General features: G+C 33.6%; 1 pseudogene; it reads right to left on the bottom strand.

Moving 5' to 3' along the window:
- Window positions 1-3,979: 3,979 nt before the first annotated feature.
- Window positions 3,980-20,942, bottom strand: LOC114103636 (heterogeneous nuclear ribonucleoprotein A1-like; annotated as a pseudogene).
- Window positions 20,943-22,029: the final 1,087 nt, after the last annotated feature.

Raw genomic sequence — 22,029 nt, 5'->3', positions numbered from 1 at the left:
AATAAAGAATTAATAAAAATATCTGTTTTAATTTGAAAGCACTTTACATATTGGAAGGTTTTATATTATTTTTCATTCTTGGAACATTATATCTTACATAAACAAAAGTTCATACAACCAAAACACTTTGAAGAAAAATCATACAGCTAAAATTAATATAATCATCAGATAGAAATAATGTGATATTTAAATGATTTTATAGTTGTTGAAACTGTTTTGTACTTGCTTTTCATAAAACTTAGAATTTTAAGTAATTGTTTTAACCTAAAAGAAGACAATATTTTAAATGAGTCCCTCCAGAAAGATTAAATCCTTCCGTTTATCTTTATAAACCTCATTTACATTTTGGTTTTGGTTGATTTCAATAAAAAATTTCACTGTTTATGTAGGTGAAAGTTTTCCCATATCTTTGTTAATAGAAATGGAAAGTTGAATCCCCAAGTATTTAAGAAAGTAACTTGAGTTGAACTCACATTAAAAACAAATTATCTATGTAAGACTCAATATTTTAGTCCAATTTTCAACTGATAATAGATTAAAAAGGAATATTAATACAAATATAAAACATTACAAATATATATTATCTGAGTGTCTAGAGAGAATATATATAACAGTCAAAAATAAGAATTTACAAAATAAAGGTATGTGTCCATCTACAATTAAAAAAAATAAGAAGAAAAATTTACAATTATAAAGAGGATATTTCACTGCATAACAGTTAAATTTATAAAATGTTGGTATTTTATAAATGAGAGATTTTAGGAGATACTATTTCATTTAAGTTTTAATAATCTGCAAATACAAGCCCAGTTACATTTTCTCATAAAAGACATTTTGTATTTTAAGCCTGTTCATGTAATTTTCACTAGTTAATTATCATGTAAAAGGAATAACAACGTATTAATTCCAAGGTATTAGCATCATATATAAACCTTAAATGTGCAAGTTTTGCAGTATGTTCTGCCCAGGTTTCTCTGGTTTTATGGAGAATAATTTCCATCCACAAATACAGGCCATAGAAGAGAGAAAAACGTAAAAAAAATTCCAATGACAAACTTTTAATGTAACACTTCTAGAATCATCCTATTCTTATGTATATGTCACCTTTGAATAACCATCTTTATTGATTTTTATCTTTAATTTTTAATTTTGAAAAAGTTTTAGGTTTACATAAGAATTGCAAGCACAGAAGGCTACTGCCTACCCCTTACCCATTTTTCCCTACATTTTAACTTATTGAATAACTATGGTGTATTTATAAATATGTAATAAACATTAATAAAATATTATTAATTGAACCTATTAATTAGTTTGGGTAGCTGTATCTCCTTTGTTTCCTCACATTTTTGACAGCTCCTCAGTTTTTCTTAGTCTTCAATGACATTGATACTTTTGAAGAATAATGGTCATTTATTTTGGAGATACCTCCCAACATGGGCTTGCTTGATTTTTCTTCTCAAGACTGGACTGGGGTGATATGCTTTCAGTAAGAATGTCAGAGATTAGAGTTTCTATTTCCATTATTATTTGAATGATTTTCATTTGCAATTCTTTAGTGGAAGAAGATTTGTCACTTTTCCTTAACTTAAAATTCATTCTATCACTTACTTTTGTCCATTTAGACTTTATTTATTCCAATATAAACTCAAATATACTTATTATTTATTGCTCTCTGTATTATAATCCAATTGTCTTACTACTTATTTTATAGATCAAATTTTTCCAGTTTTTGTCTAGAAGCTCATTTCAGGCTGGATCCCTTCTCCTTTGGCATTGATCTTTTTTTTTTTTTTAATAAATATCTTTTTCTCTCTCTTTAACCACAGTCTTTCTTATTTTTGGTTCCAGTCTCATCTTGCATTTTCTCTGCCCTTGCACTAGAATCAATCATTTCTCCAATGAGCTGACACATTTGACTGTGGAGGAATTGTAATGAGAGCTGCTGTGTAGATGTGTTAGATAGTGTGAAGAAAGCATAGCTGTACATTCAAATAAAAACAAGCAAATTTGAAATAACTGGCAGTGTTACTTCTGGAGAAAATGGGAAGAAATCAGTACAGAAAATGATAGAAAATCAGTTTTCTCTCTCCCTTCACTTTCTCCTCCTTGTCTTTCTTCTCATTGATTGATTTCTACTTTAACTCCTCCACTACAGTCAGATGTGATATTCTATGTGATTTTTATCTTTGCACAGCTGTTGAGACTTGCTTTATTATCCAGTCTAAGGTCAATTTTACATTTGACAAGAATATATATTCTACGGTTTCAGAGAATAGTGTTTTTTTATATATCATCTGGTCTGATTTTTACTTCATTCAAAGTGATCTTGAAATTATTATTTCATTGGACTATTTGATAAAAAAGACATGAAAATCCTTAAAATTTCTTATCTTTATATTTAATTTTATTGATTATTTTTTACTATATTGTGAAGCTTGTTATCAAGTGAACACAGAATTTAAAATTGTTTTAACTTTCTGGTGATTTGAGCCTTTTTTTTAAATGATAATGTCCATCATTAACTCCATTATGGTTTAGATATGAGGTATCCCCAAAAGTTCATGTGTGAGACAATGCAGGAAAGTTTAGAGGTGAAATAATTGGGATATGAGAATCTTAACCTCATCAGTGCATTAATCCCCTGGTAGAGATTAGGTAGGTAGTAAATGTAGGCAGATGAAGTTTGGCTGGAGGAGATGGGACATTGAGGCCATGCCCTTGAGGTCTATATTTTGTCTGTGGTGAAGGGAGCTGGCTCTCTCTCTGTTTCCTGGTGCAATGTCCCAAGCTACTTTTATCTACCATTTCTGTCAGCCATGATGTTCTTCCTCAACTTTGGCCCAGAGCATTGGAGTTGGACACTTATGGTGTGAGACCTCTGAAACTATGAGTGCCAAATATAAATTTCTCCTCTTCCAATCATTCTTTTCGTGTCTTTTGGTCACAGCAGTGAAAAAACTGCCTACAACAATCCTAATAATATTTTTTTATTCATATGTTTTTCCTTTGATGTTAGCATATGATTTTTGTATAGTGTCTCCAGAATTTGTGTATGTTTATGTTTTTCTCTTATTGATATTTCTATTCTTTACTTCCATCATCTGTATATCCTTAAAATTGTAGGTACTCCTTTGAAGCAGTATACATACACATACTTATGCACACAAAGTCTATGTAGATAAAGAAATACATAGATACCTGACATTATTTGTTTTTCTATATAATATGAGGACTGATATTCTAATACACTGTCTTCATACTTGTTTTTCTTCCACTTATACTACATATTTTCTATTATTTTGAGATAATAGTGTATAGGTTGTAATTCTTTTTTTTCCCAAGAGCATTAAATCATTTATTCATTACACATGATAATGGATGATATACAAGCTTCATTTCCATCTATTACATATCTGGTATCATTATTCAATTTAGATAGATGTGCCAACAATCATTTTTAAATTTATAAACCAAATAATTCCACGACTGCTTCAATGACCCTTTCAATGGTGAACTTCAGAAGGTCACAACTAAACCAAAGTTTCTGAACTTGGCATCATGCTAAAAGAATTCTAACTTCACACTGTTGGGGAAGTTTTACCAAGATGGCTTCAGAGAAGACTAACTTTACATAGTACATTTTTAAAAAGACATATTTATTCAGTATCATGATCAGACTATTACATTTAACAATCATCAACAACAACAAAAAGTCTACATTAAAACCCTTTGTTGGAATGTTTTACACTTTCCATAGAACAGAAACTAAAATAACCTGTTACACAAATAGTCACAAATACAGTCCTAAAGTTTTTTTTTTCCCCCATACATATGAGTATTATCTAAATCATGTCTTCTTTGTAGCAGTGAGGCTTTGCCACCACTGTGCTTGGCTGAGTTCACAAATTTGTTGTAACCTGTAGCTTCCCTGTCACTTCTTTGGCTCTCCTCTCCTGCTAAGCTTAGTTCCCTGGCAGTATTAAAACCTTATGCCACTGCCATAGCTACTGCTGCTTTTGGAACCACCAAAGCACTTTGGTTTTGTGGTTTGGCAAAGTATTGGCCTCCACCATCATGAGGTCCAAAGCTTCTGCCTCCAAAGTTTCCACCCTCCATGGGTCCAAAATTTGATGACTGATAGTTGTAATTTCCAAATCTTTGTAGCTTCCACTACCTCCAAAATTGCTTCCATCATTATCAAATCCACTGTAGCCATCCCTAATGCCACCATATCCACCACCACCACAGCTTCCATCAGAGGTACCACAACCACTGAAGTTTCCCCAATGACCAAAATTGCCATTTCCATCAAAACCACCTCCATGACCACCAACAAAGTACCCATAACCATCTTGACCTCGTTGGCGAGATGAAGCACTAGACATTTCTTGCTTTGACAGGGCTTTCCTCACTTCACAGTTGCGGCCATTCACAGTCTGGTTTTTCTGAATGACAATCTTATCCACAGAGTCATGGTCATCAAAAGTTACAAAAGCAAAGCCCCTTTTCTTTCCACTGCTTCCATCAGTCATGATTTCAATAACTTCAATTTTCCCATTATAATCTTATAGGTGATGTTCTTCAGTATCTCCTTTAATGCCACCAACAAAGATCTTTTACACAGCTAAGTGGGCCCCTGGTCTTTGAGAATCTTCTTTGAGACGGCTCTCTTTGGTTCCACAACTCTCCCATCTACCTTGTGTGGTCTTGCATTCATGGCTGCATCCACTTCCTCCATAATAAATAAGTGACAAACCCAAATCCCCTGGAGTTTTTGGTGTTTGGATCTCTCACAATCATACAGTCCATGAGTGTTCATTCCTCATTGCTCCAAATGGCTTCTCAGACTCTCATTAGTTGTTTCAAAGCCCAGCCCTCTGATGACGAATAGCGATTCTGATTTAGACTTGATGGAAGCAGGAAGAGAGACTTGAATGATGCTTTCTCAGCAGCATCCACAGGCAGAAAGGAGTAAGCTAACAAATGTGTCTGTATAGGTTGTAATTCTAATGTTCACTTTCTAATATACTGGTTACTGTTGTGTTTTCCACTTTCATTTCTTTTAATTAGTTCCAGCATTTCTGACCTTTCATCTGGGAATTTCATGTGCCATATTCAACCTTACATCATTTTTTGATGAAAAATTGACAGTCTAATTCCTGATCTTTTAAAGGTAATCTATCTTTGTAATATTTTTATTTTTTATTCTACACTTACCCCTTTTTCATCTTTACAATTTTGTAAGTAGATATAGTTTTATTTTAATTTAACCAGCCTGGGAGGATTTTTTTTAATTGGTTCTTTTTAGTTGTATGAAACATTAAGATTCATCTTGACATAACCATAAAATTATGGAATATAATTTGTTCTAATTAAGTCCAAAGTACTTCATCTTTCTCTCTCATTCTCCCTTCCTGTTTCCTTTCCTATACTCTACTGGTCTTTCTGTTATTTACTTATAGCTTTTTAAAATTAGTATCTTGTGGATGTACATGATGGTGAGATTCACTGTGGTATATTCATGTATGTACACAGGAACGTTAGGTCAAATTCATTTCACTGTCTTTCCCTATCCCATCCCTTCTTCCTTTTTCCTTCATTTACCTTTGTCTAATCCTTTGACCTTTATTCTATTTTTATACCCGCTTATTTTGTTTGGTTTGGTTTTGTACCAGGAGTTAGACCTAAGAAGTGCTTAATCACTGAGTGATAACCCTGGCCCTTTATTTTCTGTTTATTTTGAGACAGAGTCTCACTAGATTGCTCACAGTCTTGCTATGTTGCTGAGGCTGGCATTGAATCTGTGATCCTTCTGCCTCAGTGACCTGAGTTGCTAGAATTGTAGGCATGTGTCACAATGACTGGCTCCCTCTTTATTTTGGATTGGCTTATGCATATTAAAGAAAGCATTTGGACTTTGAATTTTTGAGACTGGCTTATGTCACTTAGCATGATAGTCTCCAGTTCCATCTATTTACCAGCAAATACAATAATGCCATTTTTCTTTATGCTATAAACATTGATGTGGCTGCACTACTGTGGTATGCTTATTTAAAATCTTTTGGATACATACCAAGGAGTGGGATGGATGGGTCATATTATGGTTCCTTTCCTAGGTTTTGAAGACTCTCCATAATGCTTTGCAGAGTGGTTGCACTAATCTGCAGTTCCACAAAGAATGTATGGGAGTACTGTTTTCCTTGTATCCTAAATAATAATAATAATAATTTTACTACAGACCAATAGTAACAAAAGAAGTATGGTACTGGCACCAAAACAGGCAGCATGAAGACTAATGGAATAGAGTAAAAGAGACAAACCCTCATAAATACAGTTATCTGACACTTGACAAAGTTGCCCAAAACACAAGTCGAAAAAAAGATAGCCTTTTAATGAACAGTGCTGGGAAAACTGGAAGAAAATATATGTTAGTAGAATGGAACTTAACTCCTATCTCTCATCCTGCACAAAAGTCAACTCACAGTGGATCAAAGAGCTAGGAATTAGATCAGAACCTGTACACCTGCTAAAAATATAATGTAGGCCCAATGCTTCAACATGTCAGCACAGGAACTGACTTCCTTAACAACCGAGGGGGTTCTAGTAATCCATGTGTTATAGTTTGGATATAAGGTGTTCCCCCAAATCTCCTGCATTAATTCAAGAGGTGAAATGATTATATTATGAAAGCTGTATCTAAATCAGTCCATTCCAGTTTATATGGACTAATTGGTTGGTACCTGTAGGGAGGTGGGGTTTGGTGGAAGATGGGTCATTGGGGGTGTGCCCTAGAATGGTTCATCTTCCTTATGGCCCTTTCCTTTTGCTCTCTCTTTCTTCTTTCTTCTCTCTTCTCTCTTCCCTCTCCTGTCTCTCTTTCTCCTTCCCAGACGCCATGAGCTGAGTAGCTTTCTTCCATGTCCTCTTGCCTCACATGTGGCACAGAACAATGGAGTTGGCCAGCTATAGACTGAAAACTCTCAAGCCTTGGGCCTAAAATAAACTTTTCCTCCTCTAAGTTGTTCTTTTGAAGTATTCAGGTCACAGTGACACAGAGCTGACTAACACAACATGCCTGTGGCCTCTGTGCCCAATCTCCTTCCCCTTCAGGAACATCAATTACTCGCATATTAGATTTTCACACTGGTACTCTGTCTTTCTGATGCTTTTCTATTTTCTCCCTAGTCTTAATCTTCATTTGCTTCATTCAGAATATATTTTCTAACTTCTCTACCAGTTTTCAATTATCTTTTTTGCTTGTTTTTTTTCCTAGTCTGTTATTAAAATTCCTCATTCTAGTTCTTAATTCGGGTATTCTATATTTTTGTTTCCAAATTGCCATTTAGTCACTCTGTATATTTTTAAGCTCTTGGCCAAAGTTCTCAATATTATCTTCCATTTCCTCAATGCATTAAGGATAGTTATTCCAGGTGATGTCTGATGACACTTTTAGCTGGATCCCCTGTGACATTGTTCTAATTTTGTTATTCCTGTTTAAATATAGCAATTTCTCTTTCAATTTCTTGTTATGTGTTATTTTTGCTGGACAATGGTTATTAAAATGTTACAAATAATTACAACCTCAGATGATATATTCTTCATAGGGGATTTTAACTTTTCTCTTCAGTGCTGTCTGGAAAATCTGGCAAAGTGAAATCACCTTAGTTCAATTAGAAACTAAAATATTAAGACCTTTCCTCCCTGATTTTTTTTTCTGTTGCACTAAAATACACACAACATAAAATTCACCATGTAGGCTACTTTTGTATCTATATCTTACTGTTATCAAGTTTCATATTGCTGTGTACCTATCATTAACATTCATTTCCATAGTTCTTCTCAATTTAAAAAACTGAAATTATAGACTCAATGCCCAGCAACTCATCATTTCGCCATTCTACTTTCTGGTTGAATTAGTGCAACTACTTTAGATAGCTCATACAATTGGAATCATATAGTATTTTTCTTTTTTTGACTAGTTCATTTCATTTAGCATATTGTATATAAGGTTCTCACATATTGTAGCACATGTTATAATTTCCTTGAGATTTTCCTTTTTGTTTTAGCTTTTATCTATGTAAGAGTGGGCCAAGTTCATTTGGGGACCATAGGTATGAGAGGGATTATCAGATCTCTCAAAGACAAGCCCTGAACTGCAGGCTGTCTTCTTATCTCAGCAAGTTTTCCAAAAATTCTGATGTACCTCTCAGTTTCTCAGCATTCTATCCTCAAATCAACATATGCACGGCTGGAATGTCTAAATAATCATGCAAAAAATTATCTTCTTTGACATTTTGCATGTTTTTTAAACTCATTTGAAATCTCATTTCTCATTTCATTTGAAAGACTGAACCATTTAGGTTATTATTACCATAAGTAAATCTAACAATGCATCATAAGTAACATTTGTTTCTATGAGATGGTAAAGCAATGTGCTGGCCTTTTCCTTCAAAGTGACATCTTGAAACCATTGTTATCACTCGTTTCCAAATTGTTATATGCAAATTACAGTATGTTCATTATTTAATGTAATGGGTGCATCCCTAGACAATTGGAACATTGGAAATGTTCATATTTTTAAAGATTTTTAGAAAAATGACAAAATCATAGAATTTGCAGGGAAATGGATGGCACTAGAGCAGATTATGCTAAGTGAAGCTAGCCAATCCCTAAAAAACAAATGCCAAATGTCTTCTTTGATATAAGGAGAGTAACTAAGAACAGAGTAGGGACGAAGAGCATGAGAAGAAGATTAACATTAAACAGAGATGAGAGGTGGGAGGGAAAGGGAGAGAAAAGGGAAATTGCATGGAAATGGAAGGAGACCCTCAGGGTTATACAAAAGAACATACAAGAGGAAATGAGGGGAAAGAGAAAAATAATACAAGGGGGAGAAATGAAGGTCTGTAGAGGGGGTAGAGAGAGAAGAGGGGTGGGGAGGGGAGGGGAGGGGGGATAGTAGAGGATAGGAAAGGTAGCAGAACATGACAGTCACTAGTATGGCAATATGTAAATCAATGGATGTGTAATTGATGTGATTCTGCAATCTGTATATGGGCTAAAAATGGGAGTTCATAACCCACTTGAAGCAAAGTGTGAAAGATGATATATCAAGAACTATGTAATGTTTTGAACAACCAACAATAAAAAAAAAGAAAAAAAAAGAAAGATTTTTAAAAAGAGAAATAAACTAATATGCTCATATCTCAAAAGCAATACTACTGATTGCTATATTTTTACATTTTCTAATGGTTTTCTGATGTTGTAAAACTGCTGTGTTGCTTTTCCTGCCCTGTTTACAAAATGCCAGACTAGATCATTGACTTGCAGTCTGTTTTAAAGCAAGTTCCTTCATTCTCTTACCTTCTGTTAGCAGCTACAGCAACAGTGTATACACTAGAGGAGATTCATCGCACTCTTTTCTAATTCATAGGCTGACTCTAAAGCAACCAGGATTTAGATTACTTCCTACTTTGGCAAAACTTGGTTAAGCTTTCAGTGTCCAAAGGGAAAGTCAGACTAGGCATCTATTATTTAAGAACTTCATGGTATTGTTCAACATTATTTTTTTTAATACTTCAATTATTTACTCAGTTTGTGAATATTACATTTCAGAAAATTTCAAACCTTCAAAAGAAATAGCATCGACTATAGTGAAACAAACATTTCTTCTCAATCTAGTTCAAGTTGAATTTTAGTTATTAAGCATTCCTAATACAGAATTTCTCTTCTTGGCTCTATCAATATGGAAAGCCACCAAAATGAGTTAATATTGGCAATTTTATGTCTAAAATTTAGGCTGCAATATCATCTAAATGAAAGGTTAAGAATTCACTCATTCATATCTGTTTTCTTGTATTTAAAAAGCTTGCGAAGGCATTCTGAATCTTTTTTATTCTATTCAAATAGAATTATAACCAAACTCTAAGATTATTGGTGTATATGTTTAAACTGTAATAACAAAAACTAACTTTCAGTATTAAAGTGGCATAGTTTAAAATATTTTAGAATATGTGAAAGTAAGAACTAATGTATATTATATGTCAATATTTGTAAACTCAAAGCATACATTCGCTTATATTCTCAAGCATGGAAAAACAAATGTAGATTCTCTCTATAGAAAATGGATTCTTCACCAGGCATGGTGGTATACACCTGCAATTCCAATGACTTTAGAGGCCAAGGCAGAAGGTTCCCAAGTTCAAGACCAACCTCAGCAATTTAGCCAGGCCCTAAGTAACTGCTTCCCAATGAAAACAAACAAACAAACAGAAAAGAAAGAAAGAAATGGAATGTAGCTCAATGGTAAAGTGCCCCTGGGTTCAATCCTCAGTACCAGTTAATTAATTTAAAAGAAAATGTTTCAGTATAAAACATGCAATTAAAATATATAAAAATTGGAGAACCAACAAGACTATTTTTTGAGCAATCATTCATTACTCCATGGCATTTCCTTTTCAAAAGCATATCTTGAAACTTCCTCTTCCATCCATATGTACTGACAACACCTGAGTTTTATTACAGTCATTTCTCAACTATATTACTTCAAAAGATTTCCAAATCTTCTCTGATTCTTCACTTGTGTTATTTATCCAGTTTACAAATAGACATCTGAGTGATCTTTATAAATACAAACCCATTTTCCAACTCTAATATGTTTTATGTTCATACTTCCACATATCTGTTTGCATATTCACTACCTTGCAGTGAATAAAACCAATGGTCATGTCCATTGTTTTTAAAATTCCAGAGGAGAATTACAAGCATTCATGCAAAAGGAAAGCATGTAACCCACAGACAGTGGGAAAAAGTTTATGAAGAGAGTTGATTGGGTAAAGAAAATTGAAATTGGAGCATATTCTTACAGGGAAAACACAAATAAATTAAATGACTGCTAGAGTACCTGCACCTGATAGTCTAAGCTTTTACACTGTAATTTTTTTTTTTTGTGAATTCATTATGGAGTTTTGGAATTTATGATGAAGAAAATAAAGAAATGATGAGAGGAGACTTGTATTTAAGTTAATCAGATACTAATAAAAACCAGTCAACAGTTATTTAGTTTTTGTTTTGTTACCAGGATTTGCTGTAACTGTTCTATGTGAATCAATTCATCGAATTCTCTCATCATTCCCAGGGAGTGGACTTCTGCTGATGTGCAGTCTCTCTGCTTCTATTCCATTCTATATTATGTGCTTTCATGCTGGTCCTGGAAGGTGGCACACTGTATTTACCATATTCCTTGCCTGTTGACTTTTTGAAGGGTTCTGCCAATTGAAAATCCTTTTGTTCCTCAAATCCTAGGGAGATAAATGTTTCCTGAGGTTATTATTCATGGGTTAACTTGAGTATTCAATATTACTTTCTGATTTTTCAGACTTCCACTAACTGTGTGACCAATTTTCCATGTTGTTTCCAATGTTTGAAACAACTCAACTGGTTTCTGCCCATTGTAGCCATTTTACTGATGAGTATGCTCAAGCACAAATGTGTCAAGATAACAAACTTGTAAGTGGAAGAGTAAAAATTAGAACCCAAGTAGTCTGACGTAAGAGTTTTTTTTCACAATTCTGAAATTTACTGCATCTATATAGCTTATATAACCATATAGAGAACCTCTAAGAATGAAGAGTACTGTATATAAAATTATACCTATGCATAATTAGTCTTTCTCATCTAAAATAATTTAAAAATCTTTTTAAGACTAGGGAAACCAGAAATAATACACATGATGGGGAAAAGATTCAGGTTCCAAACAGAATTCAGGCTTGGAATCACAGGACCATAAAAAGTAAAGTATCGCATGTTCGGGCATAAAAAGGGACTATGTGAGAGAGAAAATGCAGACTAAATGAAACCTAATGATATTTTTTGCATTATGTTATAAAGAAAGATGACCATATGATTAGAAAAAACAATTGATATCTGAGGTAGCAACATTTCCAAGTCTTGGTTTTTAATTTAGTGTTTGATTTTCCATGTTGCTAAGTTTTTCAATTTGTTAGATTTGTAATAGGTAACGTGATGGTAATGTTTTTGATGTGATTTCATGAAAACTATGACATAGAAATAAAATTACTGATGAAAAAAGACAGGGCTCTATATTATGTATGTTCTCAAGGAGGAAAATATTAATACTGAGACAGCATTTATGGGGTGGCTGCAGAGAAAGTCAGATTTTTTTTTTTATTTAAAGAGAGAGAGAGAGAGAATTTTTTAATATTTATTTATTTTTTAGTTTTCGGCGGACACAACATCTTTGTTTGTATGTGGTGCTGAGGATTGAACCCAGGGCCGCACACATGCCAGGCAAGCGCGCTACCACTTGAGCCACATCCCCAGCCCAAAGAAAGTCAGATTTTTACATTTTTCTGATGAACAATGAAAATTTTGGATGATTATGAACTTTAGTAATTGTTCAATTGGATTCATAATTCCCATATTTTAAAGCAACTCCTTTTGGAAGAAAAGTACAAACACAGTTTTAGATATTTTCAAACAAACACATTTTACTGTGGAAAGTCAGATAACATTTTAGATATATATTGCTTTTCCCATGCATACCTGACCTATTTTAAATAAAAAGTCTTCTCAAATTTTGCTTTTTGCTATCATCAGTTTTAGGGACCTAAGGATAGGTAGACAAATTGTGTCAGCGCAGGCACTAGCAGGAGCCCAGTGTGCAGCCACCAGACTCCTGCAGAGCAGTCAGAGCTCCACAGATACCCATTTTGCTACCCTGAATCCCAGTGTGCTGGCAGCAGAAACTTCTTTGGGATTTGTTGATTTCTGGTCTGTTTCCTCTCTGCAGAAGGAGCTTTCTTGAAACAAAATAGGTTCATCAATGTCTCTGTATTATCAGACTTTATATAGGTCTTAGAAACTTGAGTGATGGTATATTTTGGATGAATAAACAAATGAACTTTCAGGTAAAATTTTCCACTTAGATGGTGAGCAGAAAGCTCCTAGATAAACAAAAACAAAAACAAGAACACTTCTACAAAGAAAGAATTAATGAATTTTGTGACCCTTTTTAGAATTATGTATCCATTTTGCCCTGTATACAGGGTCCAGGCTACAGTTGCTACTCCATCCCTACAGAATCTGTAGCCTCAGATAATGTCTTTATTTCTAAATTGCTTTTTCTTCTTCAGGTTTCATGATTACTCCAAATAAGATTACATATCCAGTGGCCCTTAAAATAAACTATATAAAAAGCAGGTAACTATAAAATGTATCTTTATGTTAAAGTATTTGAGGATATGACTGAGAGTTTTCACAAAGAACCAATTAGAAGGAGAGATTACAACTTTTAATATAATAAACTGTTTCCGAGTCTAGCATGCTATTTGTCCTTTTAATTACATAACTTTAGTCAAATAATTTTAGTCTGTAAGCCATTATTACATTATTTATGTGAAAACATGACTTCATAGATGATGTTTTCATGTTATATAAGCTTTACATAAGTTAACAAAAGAAGAATAAATACACATATGAATAACTGTATTGCACTATAAATAATCAACAGATAGAAACATATCAATAAGATTTAAAACATCAAGGTAAGATAGCATATTTTAGAGAAATTCTATGCATGAAGCATAACAGTATTCCTCTCAATTAGTTAGAATGTGAAAATCAAAAAATGCTCCATTACGTTAACTAGAAAATTATTTAAAAAAATCTAAATCCTGTATTGCCATGAAAATTAAACTAAAATGCCTTAAAATTAAGGATGAGCTTATGTGATTCACAACAATAATTTTAAACATGTCTGAGGAAGCTTCTATCTTAGAAAGTAAATAAAAAATTTTAGCAAATCTGGTAACTTTTTACATAATGATCAAATTAATTCAATTATAGTGTTAATTGCCACTACAACTACTGTCTCAAGGGAGTTTCCTATGAGTTGTAAATAAGCTTTAGCTTGCTATTCACTAGAAAAAAGTTTTTAATCATAGTATTATAAAAGTTCTAAATTAATATAACAAGTTTTCTTGGCTGATAAAATTTTGCACTGATCTAGAATAAATGGAAGTATGAAGTTACATTAGAAATAAACTATTCTAAGTAACTCATTTTTTAAGGAATAAAGGAAGAAAGAGGAAGGAAGTTATATTATATATCATATAGTCAGGTACTGACAAAACTTGGATTAGTTCATGGGTCTCTTTACCCTTCATCCAGCTGCTGGAAAACAAATTGCTACCAGTGGGATATGGTTATTACACATGGCCAGAGCCATAGAAACATAAAAATTAAATTGAAAATCAAAATAACAATCACTTTTCAGTGAATTTCTTGTTTGATTACTCAGAATCTGATCCCAAACAATCTTCACCTGTCAACTTTGTAGAAATCCACATGTACTAGAGATTTGAGCAGGCAGTTTTTTCTTCTAAAATGCAGACATCTATTTTTACACTACAACGTAATATCTAAACTTTTCTAATTTGGAAATTTCAGAAAGAACAAAATACATATCAAACCACAATATCATACTCACTCCTTTGATTCAATACCACCCCCTTGGCTGTACCAATAATTTTTGCTTTCACATTTTACTCAGTTCAATAATTTATACATTAAATTCTGACTCATTTGTTTCTTTCAACATCCTTTATATTTCCATTTGCTCTTCTGTTTGTAGTTCAAGAATTAAAAGTAAATAGATAATTTAGCTATTTTCTAGTTTCTTAAAAATAAGTTTTTTTTCAAATTATTTTGCTATTCATATTAATGAACAATTTTATCATAACAAATTCCACCAAATTTACATTTTTTGAGAAAGAGATTAAATTCTATTATAGTCTTCAATAGATTGCATTTTTTATACAAAGAGCTCTAACAATTTTATCACACTCATGAATTTCTAAATGTAATATGTAACTTAGGAATTTTACTATATCTTAACAGAGTCAGGTGTTTTATCATTTTGAGAACTTTTGCTACTATGTAGAAGGAGTAGCATCTTACTTTCTTTATTCCCTTGTTCGTTTTCAACTACGAATCTAGAAAAAAGATGTTAAGATCTTAGTAAAATAATAAAGTATTTTTAATGAGCTAGTGTCTTCTACTAACACTTCTATATTAGCTGACAAAAATGTAACAACTGACACAGTGAAACAAAGGCAGTCAATGCATTGTCAAAGTTTTGGAGAAATGTCTTCTTACTACAGGTGGACAGATCTCAATTTAGAAATGCTCTTGGTAGTTGAAAATAAGCTTTCATCTCCAAAACAGAAATGTGAGAGTAAAGTTTTTGCCCTCTATTTTTAAATACTACTTTTCATTTAATTTTTAACCTTTAGAAATATCACATAGGGCCTATATACAAAGAAGTTCATAGAATATCCATGTCACCTTATGCAGATGAGGGACTACTACTTTGAAGACCTTAGAGGGCCATTAAGTCTTTCCATTCTGACCCTGCTCCTTCAGAAAGGAAACATTAAAATGACATTTAATATTTGGATTTTTCAGGTTTTCTAGAAGAACGGAATCAATAAGATATTTAGATCTAAATTTTAATATATATAAATATATATAAATATGTAGATATAGATATAAATTTTAATCAGGAATTGGCTCATGTCACTAGGGAGGCTAAAGTTCCATAATCTTCTGGGGACTCAGAACTAGATGTGAACTTCTAATCCAAGTTCAAGGGCCTGAGAAATAGGAGAACCCTTGCATAAGTCTGAAGACCAGAGAACTAGGAGCACCAATGTAGATAGGCTAGAGAAAATGGATAGCCCACCTCAAGAAGTGAGAGCCGCTTTACCTTTCTTTTTGTTGTTGTTGGTGTTCTATTTGGGCTGTTAATAAATTAAATGATGGCTGAGCACCTGTTTATCAATGTTATGTTATCAAACCATTGTGGACCTCTGGACCAATCTTTTCTTTTTTGTGGTGCTGGTGATTGAACCCAGGGACTTTAGCTAAATCCTTTCATTTCGCTGAGAGTTATTTTTCTGCATTTTCTCTGTGCCCTTGCATATACCTGTATGTTTACTTTTTTCTTTTGTTTTTATTTGTTCTAATTATTTATAAAGGACTATAGAATGCATTTTGATACATCATACATAAATGGAGTATAACTTCTTATTCTTCTGGTTATACATGATGTAGAATTACACTGGTGTAATCATATTTGCACATAGGGTTATAATGTACAACTCATACTACTATGCTTCCTACCTCCATGTATGTTTATTTTTTTCAATGGTAGTTTATGGTATTTCATTGTGGTTATATTTATTTTTATTTTCTAACTTTCATCTTTATTTAAAGTGCTTCTAGTTTAGGGATTTTATGAATAGACACAATACTAATCCAAGCATTATCAGTTCTCTCTTTGAATATACATCTTTCTTTTGTTTGTGCTATATAACCTAGGTTAAATTTCTGGGTTATACCACATACACGTATTGGATCTATTTTTCAAACTTAATGTTATCAATTTATACTGCAGGCAACAATGTGTGATAATTTCAATAGTTGAACAGAGGTAGAGTATATGCAATTAGAGTACTCATTTAAATAAAGGAAAAATAGGAAGCACTCAGCAGTCACAAAACCACCCAAGTATGAAATCTTAACAGCAACAATTGTCAAGAACTTCTATCTTGGGAACTGGGGAGTTCCTTCTTTAAAATGTATTTTTTATTCTACTCTGTTATATAAGACAGCAGAATGCATTGCAATTCATATTACACATATAGAGCACAATTTTTCATATCTCTGGTTCTTTACAAAGTATATTCACACCATTCATGTCTTCATACATGTACTTAGGGTAATGATATCCATCTCATTCCACCATCTTTTCTACCCCCATGCCCTCTCCCTTCCCCTCCCACCCCTTTGCCCTATCTAGAGTTCATCTACTCCTCCCATGCTCCCCCTCCCTACCCCACAATGAATCAGCCTCCTTGTATCAGAGAAGACATTCAGCATTTGTTTTTTTGGTATTGGCTAACTTAGCATTATATTCTCCAACTCTATCCATTTGCCTGCAAATGGCATGATTTCATTCTCTTTTATTGCTGAGTAATATTCCATTGTGTATAAACCACATTTTCTTTGTCCATTCATCTACTGCAGGGCATCTAAGGTTGCTTCCATAGTTTAGCTACTGTGAATTGTGCTGCTGTAAACATTGATGTGGCTGTGTCCCTGTAGTATGCTGTTTTTAAGTCCTTTGGGTGGAGATGGAGGTGTGGGATAGCTGGGTCAAATGGTGTTTTTGTATTACTATGTTTTTGTATTTAATTTGCCAGAATTTTATTGAAAATTTTTGCATCTATGTTCATTAGAAATATTGGTCTGAAGTTTTCTTTCTTTGATATATCTTGGCCTGGTTTTGGAATCAGGATGATATTGTTCTCATTGAATGAGTTTTGGAGTGCTCCCTCTTTTTCTATTTTCTGAAATAAATTGAAGAGTATTGATATTAGTTCTTCTTTAAAGGTCTTGTAGAACTCAGCCGTGCATCCATCAGGTCCTGGGCTTTTCTTGGTTGATAGCCTTCTGATGGTGTCTTCTATTTTATTGCTTGAAATTGATCTGTTTAAATTGTGTATATTATCCTAGTTCAATTTGGGCAAATCATGTGATTCTAGAAATGTGTCGATTCCCTTGATATTTTCTCTTTTATTGTAGTACAAGTTTTCAAAATAATTTCCAGTTATCTTCTGTATGTCTGTTGTGATATTATCTTTTTCATCACATATGTTAGTAATTTGAGTTTTCTCTCTCCTCTCTTCATTAGCATGGCTAAGAGTTTGTCCATTTTATTTATTTTTTCAGTGAACCAACATTTTTTTTGTCAATTTTTTCAATAGTTGCTTTTGTTTTGATTTCATTGATCTCAGCTCTGATTTTTATTATTTCCTGCCTTCTACTGCTTTTGCTGTTGATTTGTTCTTCTTTTTCTAGGGTTGTGAGATGTAATGTTAGGTTATTTATTTGTTGACTTTTTCTTCTTTTAAGGAATAAACTCCATGCAATGAACTTTCCTCTTAATACTGCATTCACAGTGTCCAGGAAATTTTGATATGTTGTATCAATGTTTTCATTCACCTCTAAGAATTTTTTAATCTTTTCCTTGATAATATGCTACTAAATGAACCCATTGTTCATTTAGTAGCATATTATTTAGTCTCCAGGAGTTGGAGTAGTCTTTATTTTTTATTTTGTCATTGGTTTCTAATTTCATTCCATTATGATCTGATAAAATGCATGGTAGTATCTCTACTTTTTTGTATTTGCTAAGAGTTGCTTTGTGGCATAATATATGGTCTATTTTAGAGAAGGATCCATGTGCTGCTGAGAAGAAAGTGTATTCATTCATTGAAGGATGAAATATTCTATTTATGTCAGTTAAATCTAAGTTTTTGATTGTATTATTGAGTTCTATAATTTCTTTGTTCAGCTTTTGTTGGAAGATCTATCTAGTTTTGAAAGAGGTGTGTTAAAGTCACTCAAAATTATTGTGTTGTGGTCAGTTTCAATCTTGAACTTGATAAGAATTTGTTTGATGAACAGAGATGCTCCATTGTTTATATAATTGTTGTGTCTTGTAGGTATATGGTTTTCTCAAGCAATATGAAATGTCCTTCTTTATCCCTTTTGATTAAATTTAGCTTGAACTCTACTTTCCTTGATACAAGGATGGAAACCTTTGTTTGCTTCCACAGTCCAAATGAGTGGTATGATTTTTAACAGCCTTTCACATTCAGTCTGTGGATTCCTTGTCTTATGAGATGAGTCTCCTGGAGGCAGAATATTGTCGGGTCTTTTTTTCTGATTAGTGAGTTTAGGCCATTAACATTCAGAGTCATTATTGAGATATAACTTATATTCTCCACCATTTGTGTTATTTAACTTGACTTGTTTTCTCTTTTGATTAGTTTTTCCTTTAGTGTAATATCTCTCTCTGCTGATTTTCATTGTTTTTTTTTTTAATTTTCATTTCCTCTTTATGAAATATTTTACCAAGAATGTTCTGTATATAAGTTTTCTAGCTGTAAATTCTTTTGTTTATCATGAAAGGTTTTTATTTCAGCTTCAAATCTAAAGCAGAATTTTGCTGGATACAAGATTATTGGTTGGCATCCATTTTCTTTCAGAGCTTGGTATATGTTGTTCCAGGACTTTCTAGCTTTCAGGGTCTGGTTTGAAAAATCTGCACATAACCTAACTGGCTTCCCCCAGTATGTAATCTCATTCATTTCTCTCATGGCTTTTAATATTCTCTCCTTATTTTTATGTTAGGCATTTTCATTATAATGTGTCTTGGTGTGAATCCGTTGTGTACATTTGGCATCCTATAAGTGTTCTGAATTATTTACAATTCATTCTTCATATTTGGAATATTTTCTGATATTATTTCATTGAATAGATTGCTCATTCTTTTGGTTTGGAACTCCAAACTTTCCTCTATCCCAATGACTTTAAATTTTGGTCTTTTTATGCTATCCCATATTTCTTGAATATTCTGCTCATGGTTTCTTACCATTTTCACCATGTGGTCTACATTCTTTTCAAGATTATATATTTTGTCTTCATTGTCTGAGGCCCTGTCTTCCAAGTGGTCTAATCTGTTAGTGATGCTTTCAATTGAACTTTTAATTTGGTTTATTGTTCCTTTCATTTCAAGGATTTCTGTTTGTTTGTTTTAGAACCACTATCTCCTCATGGAAGTAATATTTTACTACTTGTATTTGTTTATGTAGTTCTTTTTCAAAATAATCTTTTTCTGCCTGTACTTGCTCTCTTATATCATTCTTTAATTCACAGATCATTTTAATTATGTATCTCCTGAACTCTTTCTTTGTCATATCTTCTCCTGTGCTCACAATGGATTCTAAAAATTTGGTATCTTTATTTGTTTGGGGCACTTTACTCTCTTGTCCTTTCATGTTGCTTATGTGTCTTCCTTTCTAGAACTGTGGATCCGTGGCATTATTGTTTTTACCCTATAGGCTTATGGTGTTCCTTTAGGGTTTCAATACCTCTCTTTTGAGGGGAAGGACAATGTTAACAGATTCTAATATAAACAATATACAACCTTAAAAACAATTAATTGCTATCAAGATGTTTACAGTTTGATCACAATATACAGAAATGGTAAAATTCAATTATTATCTACAATATAATCAGTAGGTTTTTTTAACGTTTTTTTGTTTGTTCGTTTTGTTTTTTTTTAACATTTTTTTTTATTGGTTGTTCAAAACATTACACAACTCTTGACATATCATATTTCATTCATTAGATTCAAGTGGGTTATGAACTCCCATTTTTACCCTAAATATAGGATTTTAAAAGGGTTTACAGTTTCTGATGATAGACAAAGAATCAGAGGTGAGGTGTAGGATGATACACTGAGAAGGTAGGAGGTGAGGATATAGAGTTATTATCTTAGGAAGTGTGGAAGAGAAATCTAAAGAAGAAGGTTAGTAGCAGGAGAATAGAGAAGAAGTAATTTTGGGTAGACAAGTAAGTGGGAGGACAGTAGAGTACATAAAAAAATATATATATATTTAAAATAGTAAAAATGGAGGGAAAAAAAGAATATCCAACTGTATTGTACTATTCAGAAGTCCCAGCCCTCAAAATACTAATTCAGGTAAAGTGCTTAGTTTCACATATCTTGGGGTTGTGAAGGCAGGAAAATAGGGAAGAAGAAGAAAAAAAAAATCTTGAAGGAAAAAACAAGAATTGTTTTGGTTGGAAATTAGTATCTTTCCTGCTTCCCCTCTCATCGAATAAGGGGGGTCGTCTATTGTTAGCTGGTATCTACGCCCTCATGATGGTGAAGGTAAGGATGTCACTGTGCTGGGCTATAGCTTGCTAGGGAGAGGGGGGAGTTTGAAACTGGATACCTGGCGAGCTGGAGTTCCAAACTGGGAGTTCGTCCCACTGAAGATGGTCATAAGGTGACCCAAGATGGAGGGATCTGCTTTCAGTGATGGGGTATTGGGTTGGGTGGGAGAAGCTGGGTGATGGTTGGATGTAAGCGATGTGTTCAGAAGACAGCTGTGTGGCATGCTGTATGCAGTTTCAGCTGTCTTTGGAGCCTGTACAAAGTTCTTGGATACAGGCAGGCTACTGGGAGTAGAAGACTATCTCTGTTGCTGCACAGTTCCAAGATGGAGGCAATGGGGGAGCCCCATGTTGGTAGATGGGAGTCCACATGGGAGTGACTGCCAGAGTTTCTGTACATGGGTAGCTGCTGGGTGTCCTGCATGGGGGCAGTGTCCAGAATTCCTGCTCGGTTCGCAGCCAAACGTTCTGTGTTGGTACTGATGCTGTTGGTACTGATGCTGTTGGTACTGATGCTGATGGTCCTGCTCAGGCACCTGGTAGTCTTGTTTGGGCAAGTAATTGGGAGACTTACTCTGATGCTGAGGCCTTGAGCCCCACCCAGGCATGGTGGCCATAATTCCTGCATGGGAGCAGAAATATCCCTCACAGAGAAACAGTATTCTCACTATTTTTGTCCCAGGTCACAGAGCTACATAGAATGCTGTTTACCTCTGGTCTGCCATCTTGGATCCCCTCGTGTTGTTGTTGTTTGTTTGTTTTGTTTTGTTTAAGAGAAAGTGAGTGAGAGAGAGAGAGAGAGAGAGAGAGAGAGAGAGAGAGAGAATTTTTTAATATTTATTTTTTAGTATTCAGCGTACACAACATCTTGGTTTGTATGTGGTGCTGAGGATCGAACCTGGGCCACACGCATGCCAGGCGAGCGCACTACCACTTGAGCCACATCCCCAGCCCTGTTATTGTTGTTTAATAGACATTTATTCCTTTAGTTAAACAACTTCTACACCCAAACTCTGTTTTGTTATTTTGTTAAGTAGAAAGTTTGCAATGTTCTATGAGTCTGCTATGGTATATTTTCTGGAAATCAATTAATTTACTATTTTGAAACCGCTATAGAAAATAAGAAAAGCCAGTACAGGAAAAGCACTAATTGGATTTTGAAATCAAAAGATCTAATCTTAAGTCACCACACTCAGA

This window comes from Marmota flaviventris, chromosome 1, assembly GCF_047511675.1.
Source record: "Marmota flaviventris isolate mMarFla1 chromosome 1, mMarFla1.hap1, whole genome shotgun sequence".
NCBI lineage: Eukaryota > Metazoa > Chordata > Mammalia > Rodentia > Sciuridae > Marmota > Marmota flaviventris.
The sequence above is the reverse complement of the archived record's forward strand: the minus strand, read 5'-3'. Positions and strand labels throughout refer to the sequence as shown.